Source organism: Ranitomeya imitator, chromosome 4 (assembly GCF_032444005.1).
Source record: "Ranitomeya imitator isolate aRanImi1 chromosome 4, aRanImi1.pri, whole genome shotgun sequence".
NCBI classification, from domain to species: Eukaryota; Metazoa; Chordata; class Amphibia; order Anura; family Dendrobatidae; genus Ranitomeya; species Ranitomeya imitator.
The window spans coordinates 682,585,431-682,600,332 of NC_091285.1; the positions used below are offsets into that span (position 1 = coordinate 682,585,431).

General features: G+C 35.3%; 12 non-coding genes across 12 annotated transcripts; all 12 read right to left on the reverse strand.

Annotated features, from left to right (window-relative positions):
• Positions 1-2,076: 2,076 nt before the first annotated feature.
• On the reverse strand, positions 2,077-2,148 carry TRNAL-CAA (transfer RNA leucine (anticodon CAA)). The gene has a single exon. It is a non-coding gene; the product is annotated as a tRNA-Leu (tRNA).
• A 1,006-nt stretch (positions 2,149-3,154) lies between these two features.
• TRNAL-CAA (transfer RNA leucine (anticodon CAA)) lies at positions 3,155-3,226 on the reverse strand. Its single transcript has one exon. It is a non-coding gene; the product is annotated as a tRNA-Leu (tRNA).
• A 1,006-nt stretch (positions 3,227-4,232) lies between these two features.
• TRNAW-CCA (transfer RNA tryptophan (anticodon CCA)) lies at positions 4,233-4,304 on the reverse strand. Its single transcript has one exon. It is a non-coding gene; the product is annotated as a tRNA-Trp (tRNA).
• A 1,006-nt stretch (positions 4,305-5,310) lies between these two features.
• On the reverse strand, positions 5,311-5,382 carry TRNAW-CCA (transfer RNA tryptophan (anticodon CCA)). Its single transcript has one exon. It is a non-coding gene; the product is annotated as a tRNA-Trp (tRNA).
• Positions 5,383-6,388: 1,006 nt separating this feature from the next.
• Positions 6,389-6,460, reverse strand: TRNAL-CAA (transfer RNA leucine (anticodon CAA)). Its single transcript has one exon. It is a non-coding gene; the product is annotated as a tRNA-Leu (tRNA).
• Positions 6,461-7,466: 1,006 nt separating this feature from the next.
• On the reverse strand, positions 7,467-7,538 carry TRNAW-CCA (transfer RNA tryptophan (anticodon CCA)). Its single transcript has one exon. It is a non-coding gene; the product is annotated as a tRNA-Trp (tRNA).
• A 995-nt stretch (positions 7,539-8,533) lies between these two features.
• Positions 8,534-8,605, reverse strand: TRNAW-CCA (transfer RNA tryptophan (anticodon CCA)). The gene has a single exon. It is a non-coding gene; the product is annotated as a tRNA-Trp (tRNA).
• A 1,005-nt stretch (positions 8,606-9,610) lies between these two features.
• TRNAL-CAA (transfer RNA leucine (anticodon CAA)) lies at positions 9,611-9,682 on the reverse strand. The gene has a single exon. It is a non-coding gene; the product is annotated as a tRNA-Leu (tRNA).
• Positions 9,683-10,688: 1,006 nt separating this feature from the next.
• TRNAW-CCA (transfer RNA tryptophan (anticodon CCA)) lies at positions 10,689-10,760 on the reverse strand. Its single transcript has one exon. It is a non-coding gene; the product is annotated as a tRNA-Trp (tRNA).
• A 1,006-nt stretch (positions 10,761-11,766) lies between these two features.
• Positions 11,767-11,838, reverse strand: TRNAL-CAA (transfer RNA leucine (anticodon CAA)). Its single transcript has one exon. It is a non-coding gene; the product is annotated as a tRNA-Leu (tRNA).
• Positions 11,839-12,844: 1,006 nt separating this feature from the next.
• Positions 12,845-12,916, reverse strand: TRNAW-CCA (transfer RNA tryptophan (anticodon CCA)). The gene has a single exon. It is a non-coding gene; the product is annotated as a tRNA-Trp (tRNA).
• Positions 12,917-13,922: 1,006 nt separating this feature from the next.
• Positions 13,923-13,994, reverse strand: TRNAW-CCA (transfer RNA tryptophan (anticodon CCA)). The gene has a single exon. It is a non-coding gene; the product is annotated as a tRNA-Trp (tRNA).
• Between the last annotated feature and the right edge of the window lie 908 nt (positions 13,995-14,902).

Genomic DNA, 14,902 nt, shown 5'->3' on the forward strand with positions numbered 1-14,902 from the left:
GGTCACCTTGTGCGGAGACAGCGGCATCAGAGTCATATATAAAGGAAGCGTTGTCATCCATTGCGGAAAGCCTGGAATCCTCCTCATCCCTATCTTCCTCTAGATCTTCCCTCTGCGATCACTCTTCACCAACACATGATTCATGCGAGTCTTCTGTGCACTCTTCTTCAGACAGTAATATGGAGGACTTTTCCTCTGGGGGCTGTGACTCTCCCCAATCGGATCTTCTACCAACCCCTTCTGTGACCTCAGCCCTACTAGAAAACCTGCAAAAAGACATAGACTCACTCAAAAGTAACTTGGCGACTCTCGAGGATCATAGACGTAGATGCAACGTAAAGATTAGGGGCGTCCCGGAATCCGTTAAACCCCCTCACCTGAAAAATTACGTTCACAAAATGATCTCTAAATTCTTTCCTGACCTCAAAGATCCCAATATTACAGAAAGAGTCTATAGAATTAAAAGACCCGTGTACCTCCCATCAGATGTGCCAAGAGACATTATTGTCTCCTTTTTTCCAGCCTGGGTCAGGGGTAAACTGTTTGACCTCTCCTCTGAAAAAAGTTTTCTGCTCTCCCCATATGGCCACCTAACATTCTTCAGAGACTTATCTAAGGATACCTTGAAAAAGCGACGTGATTTTTCATTCATCACACGGGAGCTCCGGAGGTCCCATTTTGCGTATTCTTGGTCGCCCTCCTCCACTATTTTGGTGAAATTTCTGTCTGGAACTGAACATATTGCAACTCCGGAGGAGGGTATGATCTTTCTGCAGCGACATGGTCTGAATCCTCCTAGAGTCCCCTCTTGTCCCACTTGACTTGGAGTCCTGTCCCATATATAAAATCATTTATCATTACTACGCTTATAAGTCACATTTATTTTTCTTCCCAACAATTAGCCTTGATATTGAGCCAGACTTTCTGCCCACACTGCCACGGGATCATCAGGAGGTGATCCTACACACGATAAGCTACTATCTACGTCATATTAAGCTTAGAGTCCAGGACGGGCACTGACATTCATATTCTACTAATTACCGGTATCTAACTGCTTACTCAGTGAATCTACATAAAGTATTTTGTATGTCATTTTTATAGCCTACCCTCAAACACTTAGTTTAGTATACGAACCCGCACATAGCATTACTCATATCAGTTTTATGGTTTAATGTATCATTCATGACTGACATTCATATTTATATTCTAAGTGTCTACATAGCGACTCTATACAAAGCTCTATATATGTCACCTTTATAGCATACCTACAAACGTTTAGTCAGCGAATTTGTACATAGCACTAATCTGTTTATTTAGCGACCTCCTAAAAACTTTTCTTATTGTTCACTACGTTACGCTACTTAGCTTTAACCTATTATGCTACACTAACCAACTACTTGATTGATTGCCTGTCTCCCCTATTGCTATAGGGGTTTATTTTTTCCCTACCCTCATATCCCACCCTTCCTTTCCTTCCCTTCCTAATTTATCCCTCCTTGTTAAAAGTTAAAATTTCCAATAAAAATTATTTGGAAAAAAAAAAAAAAAAAAAAAAAAAAAAACACAGCTTTCTTTAATGGAGTCAGAAGCGCTACCATTGTGCACAAGGTCAGTTGAAAAGCATGTTTGCTCCAATACTTCACATGAAAAGTGCATGAGATAATATATGGACCCCATCTGGAAATTTGCTACTTTTAATCACAGTTTAGAAAAGACATAAACAGGGCTTAATTAAAATCATCACATTCGGATTCATTGATTTCCAGTTTAAAATTAAATATCTAGTATTAAGCCCTCTTCTCTAAGAAATTCAAAGAAGACAATGGCATGAACAAAGTATTGGCTGTTCCCGGTATGGATTTTTTTATGTTTTGAACTCAATTCCCAAATGATATTTCTCATCAAAGTATTGTTGATAAGAAATTAATCTATATCATTTAAATAAAACACTTTTCAAACACTGCGCTGACACATGACAACAACGTTGAGCTATTCTATTGTCAGTAGGATTACGCAGTTTCCGTTTCAATCTTTACCCAAGCATCAATTAAGTTATGAAAAGACTATAGAGTTACTTGACCCCGACGTGATTTGGACACGTAACCTTCTGATCTTGGGTCAGACGCGCTACCGTTGCGCCACGAGGTCAGTTGAAAAGCATGTACACCCAATACTTCTCATGAAAAGTGCAAGAGAGAATATCTGGAAGCCATAAGGAAACTTTCAACTTTTACTCCCATTTTGGAAAAGATATAAACAAGGATGAATTAAGATCATGACATTCTGATTCAGGGATTTTCAGTTTAAAATTTAAAATCTAATAATAACCTCTCTTTTCTTACAAATTCAAAGAAGACAATGGCATGAACAAAGTGTTAGCTGTTCCCGGCAAGGATTATTTTTTTTATGTTTTGAACTCAATTCCCAAATGATATTTTTCATCACAGTATTGTTGATAAGATGTTAATCTACATAACTTAAATAAAACACATTTTTAAACACTTTGCCTACAGGTGGCAACAAAGTTGAATTTTTCTATTATCAGTGGAATTACTCAGTTTCCGTTTTCAATCTTAACACAAGCATCGATGAAGTTATGAAAAGATGAAAGAGCTTCTCGACCCTGATGTGATATCAGCACGCAGCCTTCTTTACTGGAGTCAGAAGCGCTACCATTGTGCACAAGGTCAGTTGAAAAGCATGTTTGCTCCAATACTTCACATGAAAAGTGCATGAGATAATATATGGACCCCATCTGGAAATTTGCTACTTTTAATCACAGTTTAGAAAAGACATAAACAGGGCTGAATTAAAATCATCACATTCGGATTCATTGATTTGCAGTTTAAAATAAAATATCTAGTAATAATCCCTCTTCTCTTAGAAATTCCAAGAAGACAATGGCATGAACAAAGTATTTGCTTTTCCCGGCATGGATTTTTTTATGTTTTGAACTCAATTCCCAAATGATATTTCTCATCAAAGTATTGCTGATAAGATATTAATTTATATCATTTAAATAAAACACTTTACAAACATTGCGCTGACACATGACAACAAAGTTAAGCTATTCTATTGTCAGTAGGATTACGCAGTTTCCGTTTCAATCTTTACCCAAGCATCAATTAAGTTATGAAAAGACTAAAGAGTTACTTGACCCCGACGTGATTTGGACACGCAACCTTCAGATCTTGGGTCAGACGCGCTACCGTTGCGCCACGAGGTCAGTTGAAAAGCATATACACCCAATACTTCTCATGAAAAGTGCACAAGAGAATATCTGGAAGCCATAAGGAAACTTTCAACTTTTACTCCCATTTTGGAAAAGATATAAACAAGGATGAATTAAGATCATGACATTCTGATTCAGGGATTTCCAGTTTAAAAATTAAAATCTAATAATAAACTCTCTTTTCTTACAAATTCAAAGAAGACAATGGCATGAACAAAGTGTTAGCTGTTCCCGGCAAGGATTATTTTTTTTATGTTTTGAACTCAATTCCCAAATGATATTTTTCATCACAGTATTGTTGATAAGATGTTAATCTACATAACTTAAATAAAACACATTTTTAAACACTTTGCCTACAGGTGGCAACAAAGTCGAATTTTTCTATTGTCAGTGGAATTACTCAGTTTCCGTTTTCCATCTTAACACAAGCATCGATGAAGTTATGAAAAGATGAAAGAGCTTCTCGACCCTGATGTGATATCAGCACGCAGCCTTCTTTACTGGAGTCAGAAGCGCTACCATTGTGCACAAGGTCAGTTGAAAAGCATGTTTGCTCCAATACTTCACATGAAAAGTGCATGAGATAATATATGGACCCCATCTGGAAATTTGCTACTTTTAATCACAGTTTAGAAAAGACATAAACAGGGCTGAATTAAAATCATCACATTCGGATTCATTGATTTGCAGTTTCAAATAAAATATCTAGTAATAAGCCCTCTTCTCTAAGAAATTCAAAGAAGACAATGGCATGAACAAAGTATTGGCTGTTCCCGGCATGGATTTTTTTATGTTTTGAACTCAATTCCCAAATGATATTTCTCATCAAAGTATTGCTGATAAGATATTAATTTATATCATTTAAATAAAACACTTTACAAACATTGCGCTGACACATGACAACAACGTTAAACTATTCTATTGTCAGTAGGATTACGCAGTTTCCGTTTCAATGTTTACCCAAGCATCGATTAAGTTATGACAAGATGATAGAGTTACTTGACCACAACGTGATTTGAACACGCAACCTTCTGATCTGGAGTCAGACACGCTACCGTTGCACCACGAGGTCAGTTGAAAAGCATGTACGCCCAATACTTCTCATGAAAAGTGCACGAGATAATATCTGGAAGCCATCAGGAAACTTGCAACTTTTACTCCCATTTTGGAAAAGATATAAACAAGGATGAATTAAGATCATGACATTCTGATTCAGGGATTTCCAGTTTAAAATTTAAAATCTAATAATAAACTCTCTTTTCTTACAAATTCAAAGAAGACAATGGCATGAACAAAGTGTTAGCTGTTCCCGGCAAGGATTATTTTTTTTATGTTTTGAACTCAATTCCCAAATGATATTTTTCATCACAGTATTGTTGATAAGATGTTAATCTACATAACTTAAATAAAACACATTTTTAAACACTTTGCCTACAGGTGGCAACAAAGTCGAATTTTTCTATTGTCAGTGGAATTACTCAGTTTCCGTTTTCCATCTTAACACAAGCATCGATGAAGTTATGAAAAGATGAAAGAGCTTCTCGACCCTGATGTGATATCAACACGCAGCCTTCTTTAATGGAGTCAGAAGCGCTACCATTGTGCACAAGGTCAGTTGAAAAGCATGTTTGCTCCAATAATTCACATGAAAAGTGCATGAGATAATATATGGACCCCATCTGGAAATTTGCTACTTTTAATCACAGTTTAGAAAAGACATAAACAGGGCTGAATTAAAATCATCACATTCGGATTCATTGATTTCCATTGTAAAATTAAATATCTAGTATTATGCCCTCTTCTCTAAGAAATTCAAAGAAGACAATGGCATGAACAAAGTATTGGCTGTTCCCGGCATGGATTTTTTTATGTTTTGAACTCAATTCCCAAATGATATTTCTCATCAAAGTATTGTTGATTAGAAATTAATCTATATCATTTAAATAAAACACTTTTCAAACACTGCGCTGACACATGACAACAACGTTGAGCTATTCTATTGTCAGTAGGATTACGCAGTTTCCGTTTCAATCTTTACCCAAGCATCAATTAAGTTATGAAAAGATGATAGAGTTACTTGACCCCGACGTGATTTGGACACGCAACCTTCTGATCTGGGGTCAGACGCGCTACCGTTGCGCCACGAGGTCAGTTGAAAAGCATATACACCCAATACTTCTCATGAAAAGTGCACAAGAGAATATCTGGAAGCCATCAGGAAACTTTCAACTTTTACTCCCATTTTGGAAAAGATATAAACAAGGATGAATTAAGATCATGACATTCTGATTCAGGGATTTCCAGTTTAAAATTTAAAATCTAATAATAAACTCTCTTTTCTTACAAATTCAAAGAAGACAATGGCATGAACAAAGTGTTAGCTGTTCCCGGCAAGGATTATTTTTTTTATGTTTTGAACTCAATTCCCAAATGATATTTTTCATCACAGTATTGTTGATAAGATATTAATCTACATAACTTAAATAAAACACATTTTTAAACACTTTGCCTACAGGTGGCAACAAAGTCGAATTTATCTATTTTCAGTGGAATTACTCAGTTTCCGTTTTCAATCTTAACACAAGCATCAATGAAGTTATGAAAAGATGAAAGAGCTTCTCGACCCTGATGTGATATCAACACGCAGCCTTCTTTAATGGAGTCAGAAGCGCTACCATTGTGCACAAGGTCAGTTGAAAAGCATGTTTGCTCCAATACTTCACATGAAAAGTGCATGAGATAATATATGGACCCCATCTGGAAATTTGCTACTTTTAATCACAGTTTAGAAAAGACATAAACAGGGCTGAATTAAAATCATCACATTCGGATTCATTGATTTCCAGTTTAAAATTAAATATCTAGTAATAAGCCCTCTTCTCTAAGAAATTCAAAGAAGACAATGGCATGAACAAAGTATTAACTGTTCCGGGCATGGATTTTTTTATGTTTTGAACTCAATTCCTAAATGATATTTCTCATCAAAGTATTGTTGATAAGATATTAATCTATATCATTTATATAAAACAGTTTTCAAACACTGCGCTGACACATGACAACAAGGTTGAGCTATTCTATTATCAGTAGGCTTCCGCAGTTTCTGTTTCAATCTTTACCCAAGCATCGATTAAGTTATGAAAAGATTATAGAGTTACTTGACCGCGACGTGATTTGAACACGCAACCTTCTGATCTTGAGTCAGACGCGTTACCGTTGCGCCACGAGGTCAGTTGAAAAGCATGTACGCCCAATACTTCTCATGAAAAGTGCACAAGATAATATCTGGAAGCCATCAGGCAACTTGCAACTTTTACTCCCATTTTGGAAAAGATATAAACAAGGATGAATTAAGATCATGACATTCTGAATCAGGGATTTCCAGTTTAAAATTTAAAATCTAATAATAAACTCTCTTTTCTTACAAATTCAAAGATGACAATGGCATGAACAAAGTGTTAGCTGTTCCCGGCAAGGATTATTTTTTTTATGTTTTGAACTCAATTCCCAAATGATATTTTTCGTCACAGTATTGTTGATAAGATGTTAATCTACATAACTTAAATAAAACACATTTTTAAACACTTTGCCTACAGGTGGCAACAAAGTCGAATTTTTCTATTGTCAGTTGAATTACTCAGTTTACATTTTCAATCTTAACACAAGCATCGATGAAGTTATGAAAAGATGAAAGAGCTTCTCGACCCTGATGTGATATCAACACGCAGCCTTCTTTAATGGAGTCAGAAGCGCTACCATTGTGCACAAGGTCAGTTGAAAAGCATGTTTGCTCCAATACTTCACATGAAAAGTGCATGAGATAATATATGGACCCCATCTGGAAATTTGCTACTTTTAATCACAGTTTAGAAAAGACATAAACAGGGCTGAATTAAAATCATCACATTCGGATTAATTGATTTCCAGTTTAAAATTAAATATCTAGTAGCAAGCCCTCTTCTCTAAGAAATTCAAAGAAGACAATGGCATGAACAAAGTATTGGCTGTTCCCGGCATGGATTTTTTTATGTTTTGAACTCAATTCCCAAATGATATTTCTCATCAAAGTATTGTTGATAAGATATTAATCTATATCATTTAAATAAAACACTTTTCAAACACCGCGCTGACACATGACAACAACGTTGAGCTATTCTATTGTCAGTAGGATTACGCAGTTTCCGTTTCAATCTTTACCCAAGCATCGATTAAGTTATGAAAAGATGATAGAGTTACTTGACCCCGACGTGATTTGAACACGCAACCTTCTGATCTGGAGTCAGACGCGCTACCGTTGCGCCACGAGGTCAGTTGAAAAGCATGTACGCCCAATACTTCTCATGAAAAGTGCACAAGATAATATCTGGAAGCCATCAGGAAACTTGCAACTTTTACTCCCATTTTGGAAAAGATATAAACAAGGATGAATTAAGATCATGACATTCTGAATCAGGGATTTCCAGTTTAAAATTTAAAATCTAATAATAAACTCTCTTTTCTTACAAATTCAAAGATGACAATGGCATGAACAAAGTGTTAGCTGTTCCCGGCAAGGATTATTTTTTTTATGTTTTGAACTCAATTCCCAAATGATATTTTTCATCACAGTATTGTTGATAAGATGTTAATCTACATAACTTAAATAAAACACATTTTTAAACACTTTGCCTAAAGGTGGCAACAAAGTCGAATTTTTCTATTGTCAGTGGAATTACTCAGTTTCCGTTTTCAATCTTAACACAAGCATCGATGAAGTTATGAAAAGATGAAAGAGCTTCTCGACCCTGATGTGATATCAACACGCAGCCTTCTTTAATGGAGTCAGAAGCGCTACCATTGTGCACAAGGTCAGTTGAAAAGCATGTTTGCTCCAATACTTCACATGAAAAGTGCATGAGATAATATATGGACCCCATCTGGAAATTTGCTACTTTTAATCACAGTTTAGAAAAGACATAAACAGGGCTGAATTAAAATCATCACATTCGGATTCATTGATTTCCAGTTTAAAATTAAATATCTAGTAATAAGCCCTCTTCTCTAAGAAATTCAAAGAAGACAATGGCATGAACAAAGTATTGGCTGTTCCCGGCATGGATTTTTTTATGTTTTGAACTCAATTCCCAAATGATATTTCTCATCAAAGTATTGTTGATAAGATATTAATCTATATCATTTAAATAAAACACTGCGCTGACACATGACAACAACGTTGAGCTATTCTATTGTCAGTAGGATTACGCAGTTTCCGTTTCAATCTTTACCCAAGCATCGATTAAGTTATGAAAAGATGATAGAGTTACTTGACCCCGACGTGATTTGAACACGCAACCTTCTGATCTGGAGTCAGATGCGCTACCGTTGCGCCACGAGGTCAGTTGAAAAGCATTTACGCCTAATACTTCTCATGAAAAGTGCACAAGATAATATCTGGAAGCCATCAGGAAACTTGCAACTTTTACTCCCATTTTGGAAAAGATATAAACAAGGATGAATTAAGATCATGACATTCTGAATCAGGGATTTCCAGTTTAAAATTTAAAATCTAATAATAAACTCTCTTTTCTTACAAATTCAAAGATGACAATGGCATGAACAAAGTGTTAGCTGTTCCCGGCAAGGATTATTTTTTTTATGTTTTGAACTCAATTCCCAAATGATATTTTTCATCACAGTATTGTTGATAAGATGTTAATCTACATAACTTAAATAAAACACATTTTTAAACACTTTGCCTACAGGTGGCAACAAAGTCGAATTTTTCTATTGTCAGTGGAATTACTCAGTTTCCGTTTTCAATCTTAACACAAGCATCGATGAAGTTATGAAAAGATGAAGAGCTTCTCGACCCTGATGTGATATCAAAATGCAGCCTTCTTTAATGGAGTCAGAAGCGCTACCATTGTGCACAAGGTCAGTTGAAAAGCATGTTTGCTCCAATACTTCACATGAAAAGTGCATGAGATAATATAAGGACCCCATCTGGAAATTTGCTACTTTTAATCACAGTTTAGAAAAGACATAAACAGGGCTTAATTAATATCATCACATTCGGATTCATTGATTTCCAGTTTAAAATTAAATATCTAGTATTAAACCCTCTTCTCTAAGAAATTCAAAGAAGACAATGGCATGAACAAAGTATTGGCTGTTCCCGGCATGGATTTTTTTATGTTTTGAACTCAATTCCCAAATGATATTTCTCATCAAAGGATTGTTGATAAGAAATTAATCTATATCATTTAAATAAAACACTTTTCAAACACTGCGCTGACACATGACAACAACGTTGAGCTATTCTATTGTCAGTAGGATTACGCAGTTTCCGTTTCAATCTTTACCCAAGCATCAATTAAGTTATGAAAAGACTATAGAGTTACTTGACCCCGACGTGATTTGGACACGCAACCTTCAGATCTTGGGTCAGACGCGCTACCGTTGCGCCACGAGGTCAGTTGAAAAGCATGTACACCCAATACTTCTCATGAAAAGTGCACAAGAGAATATGTGGAAGCCATAAGGAAACTTTCAACTTTTACTCCCATTTTGGAAAAGATATAAACAAGGATGAATTAAGATCATGACATTCTGATTCAGGGATTTCCAGTTTAAAATTTAAAATCTAATAATAAACTCTCTTTTCTTACAAATTCAAAGAAGACAATGGCATGAACAAAGTGTTAGCTGTTCCCGGCAAGGATTATTTTTTTTATGTTTTGAACTCAATTCCCAAATGATATTTTTCATCACAGTATTGTTGATAAGATGTTAATCTACATAACTTAAATAAAACACATTTTTAAACACTTTGCCTACAGGTGGCAACAAAGTCGAATTTTTCTATTGTCAGTGGAATTACTCAGTTTCCGTTTTCCATCTTAACACAAGCATCGATGAAGTTATGAAAAGATGAAAGAGCTTCTCGACCCTGATGTGATATCAACACGCAGCCTTCTTTAATGGAGTCAGAAGCGCTACCATTGTGCACAAGGTCAGTTGAAAAGCATGTTTGCTCCAATAATTCACATGAAAAGTGCATGAGATAATATATGGACCCCATCTGGAAATTTGCTACTTTTAATCACAGTTTAGAAAAGACATAAACAGGGCTGAATTAAAATCATCACATTCGGATTCATTGATTTCCATTTTAAAATTAAATATCTAGTATTATGCCCTCTTCTCTAAGAAATTCAAAGAAGACAATGGCATGAACAAAGTATTGGCTGTTCCCGGCATGGATTTTTTTATGTTTTGAACTCAATTCCCAAATGATATTTCTCATCAAAGTATTGTTGATTAGAAATTAATCTATATCATTTAAATAAAACACTTTTCAAACACTGCGCTGACACATGACAACAACGTTGAGCCATTCTATTGTCAGTAGGATTACGCAGTTTCCGTTTCAATCTTTACCCAAGCATCAATTAAGTTATGAAAAGATGATAGAGTTACTTGACCCCGACGTGATTTGGACACGCAACCTTCTGATCTGGGGTCAGACGCGCTACCGTTGCGCCACGAGGTCAGTTGAAAAGCATATACACCCAATACTTCTCATGAAAAGTGCACAAGAGAATATCTGGAAGCCATCAGGAAACTTTCAACTTTTACTCCCATTTTGGAAAAGATATAAACAAGGATGAATTAAGATCATGACATTCTGATTCAGGGATTTCCAGTTTAAAATTTAAAATCTAATAATAAACTCTCTTTTCTTACAAATTCAAAGAAGACAATGGCATGAACAAAGTGTTAGCTGTTCCCGGCAAGGATTATTTTTTTTATGTTTTGAACTCAATTCCCAAATGATATTTTTCATCACAGTATTGTTGATAAGATATTAATCTACATAACTTAAATAAAACACATTTTTAAACACTTTGCCTACAGGTGGCAACAAAGTCGAATTTATCTATTGTCAGTGGAATTACTCAGTTTCCGTTTTCAATCTTAACACAAGCATCAATGAAGTTATGAAAAGATGAAAGAGCTTCTCGACCCTGATGTGATATCAACACGCAGCCTTCTTTAATGGAGTCAGAAGCGCTACCATTGTGCACAAGGTCAGTTGAAAAGCATGTTTGCTCCAATACTTCACATGAAAAGTGCATGAGATAATATATGGACCCCATCTGGAAATTTGCTACTTTTAATCACAGTTTAGAAAAGACATAAACAGGGCTGAATTAAAATCATCACATTCGGATTAATTGATTTCCAGTTTAAAATTAAATATCTAGTAGCAAGCCCTCTTCTCTAAGAAATTCAAAGAAGACAATGGCATGAACAAAGTATTGGCTGTTCCCGGCATGGATTTTTTTATGTTTTGAACTCAATTCCCAAATGATATTTCTCATCAAAGTATTGTTGATAAGATATTAATCTATATCATTTAAATAAAACACTTTTCAAACACCGCGCTGACACATGACAACAACGTTGAGCTATTCTATTGTCAGTAGGATTACGCAGTTTCCGTTTCAATCTTTACCCAAGCATCGATTAAGTTATGAAAAGATGATAGAGTTACTTGACCCCGACGTGATTTGGACACGCAACCTTCTGATCTTGGGTCAGACGCGCTACCGTTGCGCCACGAGGTCAGTTGAAAAGCATATACACCCAATACTTCTCATGAAAAGTGCACAAGAGAATATCTGGAAGCCATCAGGAAACTTTCAACTTTTACTCCCATTTTGGAAAAGATATAAACAAGGATGAATTAAGATCATGACATTCTGATTCAAGGATTTCCAGTTTAAAATTTAAAATCTAATAATAAACTCTCTTTTCTTACAAATTCAAAGAAGACAATGGCATGAACAAAGTGTTAGCTGTTCCCGGCAAGGATTATTTTTTTTATGTTTTGAACTCAATTCCCAAATGATATTTTTCATCACAGTATTGTTGATAAGATATTAATCTACATAACTTAAATAAAACACATTTTTAAACACTTTGCCTACAGGTGGCAACAAAGTCGAATTTATCTATTGTCAGTGGAATTACTCAGTTTCCGTTTTCAATCTTAACACAAGCATCAATGAAGTTATGAAAAGATGAAAGAGCTTCTCGACCCTGATGTGATATCAACACGCAGCCTTCTTTAATGGAGTCAGAAGCGCTACCATTGTGCACAAGGTCAGTTGAAAAGCATGTTTGCTCCAATACTTCACATGAAAAGTGCATGAGATAATATATGGACCCCATCTGGAAATTTGCTTCTTTTAATCACAGTTTAGAAAAGACATAAACAGGGCTGAATTAAAATCATCACATTCGGATTCATTGATTTCCAGTTTAAAATTAAATATCTAGTAATAAGCCCTCTTCTCTAAGAAATTCAAAGAAGACAATGGCATGAACAAAGTATTGGCTGTTCCGGGCATGGATTTTTTTATGTTTTGAACTCAATTCCTAAATGATATTTCTCATCAAAGTATTGTTGATAAGATATTAATCTATATCATTTATATAAAACAGTTTTCAAACACTGCGCTGACACATGACAACAAGGTTGAGCTATTCTATTATCAGTAGGATTACGCAGTTTCCGTTTCAATCTTTACCCAAGCATCGATTAAGTTATGAAAAGATGATAGAGTTACTTGACCCCGACGTGATTTGAACACGCAACCTTCTGATCTGGAGTCAGACGCGCTACCGTTGCGCCACGAGGTCAGTTGAAAAGCATGTACTCCCAATACTTCTCATGAAAAGTGCACAAGATAATATCTGGAAGCCATCAGGAAACTTGCAACTTTTACTCCCATTTTGGAAAAGATATAAACAAGGATGAATTAAGATCATGACATTCTGAATCAGGGATTTCCAGTTTAAAATTTAAAATCTAATAATAAACTCTCTTTTCTTACAAATTCAAAGATGACAATGGCATGAACAAAGTGTTAGCTGTTCCCGGCAAGGATTATTTTTTTTATGTTTTGAACTCAATTCCCAAATGATATTTTTCATCACAGTATTGTTGATAAGATGTTAATCTACATAACTTAAATAAAACACATTTTTAAACACTTTGCCTAAAGGTGGCAACAAAGTCGAATTTTTCTATTGTCAGTGGAATTACTCAGTTTCCGTTTTCAATCTTAACACAAGCATCGATGAAGTTATGAAAAGATGAAAGAGCTTCTCGACCCTGATGTGATATCAACACGCAGCCTTCTTTAATGGAGTCAGAAGCGCTACCATTGTGCACAAGGTCAGTTGAAAAGCATGTTTGCTCCAATACTTCACATGAAAAGTGCATGAGATAATATATGGACCCCATCTGGAAATTTGCTACTTTTAATCACAGTTTAGAAAAGACATAAACAGGGCTGAATTAAAATCATCACATTCGGATTCATTGATTTCCAGTTTAAAATTAAATATCTAGTAATAAGCCCTCTTCTCTAAGAAATTCAAAGAAGACAATGGCATGAACAAAGTATTGGCTGTTCCCGGCATGGATTTTTTTATGTTTTGAACTCAATTCCCAAATGATATTTCTCATCAAAGTATTGTTGATAAGATATTAATCTATATCATTTAAATAAAACACTTTTCAAACACCGCGCTGACACATGACAACAACGTTGAGCTATTCTATTGTCAGTAGGATTACGCAGTTTCCGTTTCAATCTTTACCCAAGCATCGATTAAGTTATGAAAAGATGATAGAGTTACTTGACCCCGACGTGATTTGAACATGCAATCTTCTGATCTGGAGTCAGACGCGCAACCGTTGCGCCACGAGGTCAGTTGAAAAGCATGTACGCCCAATACTTCTCATGAAAAGTGCACAAGATAATATCTGGAAGCCATCAGGAAACTTGCAACTTTTACTCCCATTTTGGAAAAGATATAAACAAGGATGAATTAAGATCATGACATTCTGATTCAGGGATTTCCAGTTTAAAATTTAAAATCTAATAATAAACTCTCTTTTCTTACAAATTCAAAGATGACAATGGCATGAACAAAGTGTTAGCTGTTCCCGGCAAGGATTATTTTTTTTATGTTTTTTGAACTCAATTCCCAAATGATATTTTTCATCACAGTATTGTTGATAAGATGTTAATCTACATAACTTAAATAAAACACATTTTTAAACACTTTGCCTACAGGTGGCAACAAAGTCGAATTTTTCTATTGTCAGTGGAATTACTCAGTTTCTGTTTTCAATCTTAACACAAGCATCGATGAAGTTATGAAAAGATGAAAGAGCTTCTCGACCCTGATGTGATATCAACACGCAGCCTTCTTTAATGGAGTCAGAAGCGCTACCATTGTGCACAAGGTCAGTTGAAAAGCATGTTTGCTCCAATACTTCACATGAAAAGTGCATGAGATAATATATGGACCCCATCTGGAAATTTGCTACTTTTAATCACAGTTTAGAAAAGACATAAACAGGGCTGAATTAAAATCATCACATTCGGATTCATTGATTTCCAGTTTAAAATTAAATATCTAGTAGCAAGCCCTCTTCTCTAAGAAATTCAAAGAAGACAATGGCATGAACAAAGTATTGGCTGTTCCCGGCATGGATTTTTTTATGTTTTGAACTCAATTCCCAAATGATATTTCTCATCAAAGTATTGTTGATAAGATATTAATCTATATCATTTAAATAAAACACTTTTCAAACACTGCGCTGACACATGA